Source organism: Octopus bimaculoides, chromosome 28, assembly GCF_001194135.2.
Source record: "Octopus bimaculoides isolate UCB-OBI-ISO-001 chromosome 28, ASM119413v2, whole genome shotgun sequence".
Taxonomy (NCBI): domain Eukaryota; kingdom Metazoa; phylum Mollusca; class Cephalopoda; order Octopoda; family Octopodidae; genus Octopus; species Octopus bimaculoides.
This window is the reverse complement of record NC_069008.1, coordinates 188,281-188,822: the sequence shown is the minus strand read 5'-3', so window position 1 is coordinate 188,822 and position 542 is coordinate 188,281. Positions and strand designations below refer to the sequence as shown.

General features: G+C 34.1%; 1 long non-coding RNA gene across 1 annotated transcript in view; it reads left to right on the top strand.

The window, feature by feature from the left end:
- The window catches only part of LOC106873341 (uncharacterized), a 4,843-nt gene continuing 4,301 nt past the window's right edge, over positions 1–542 (top strand). Inside the window, exon 1 of the long non-coding RNA XR_001409862.2 lies at positions 1–392. This is a non-coding gene — a long non-coding RNA (uncharacterized LOC106873341). The remainder of the gene's footprint in view (positions 393–542) is intronic.

Sequence of the window (542 nt, the reverse complement as noted above, 5' to 3'; positions counted from 1 at the left end):
GAGTAGACATTGTCAGCAGTGGAATCTCTCTTTGCCACCCACACTCATGCCCTCACTCTCACTCTCACTCCCACTCATATTTGCAACTCACAGCTCACACCAACCGTCTCCCCAGCAAACGGTCACATTGGCCCTTGTCTGTGTTTAGAGTTTTGCACAACAACAGGCAAGGATTTAACAGCAACAACAACAGGAAGAAGACCACAAATGCATATATAATACACACACATATTTACAATTGTTAAATACTTTTACATTTTCTACACGCAGTAATTGTAGTTTGTCGTTGCTGTGCATGTGTGTGTATATATATATATATATACACACACACAAACACATACATACACTCATATATATATATATGTATATACACAATACAGATGTTTCCCGAGGTAAGTGAAATCTGGATACATATGTGTGTCTGTGTGTCATGTTATATATACATGTATATATACATATATATATATATATATATATATATATAATGAACCTCAGAAGTATTTATTTTTAGGTTGTCTTTCATATGGATACTATTATATATT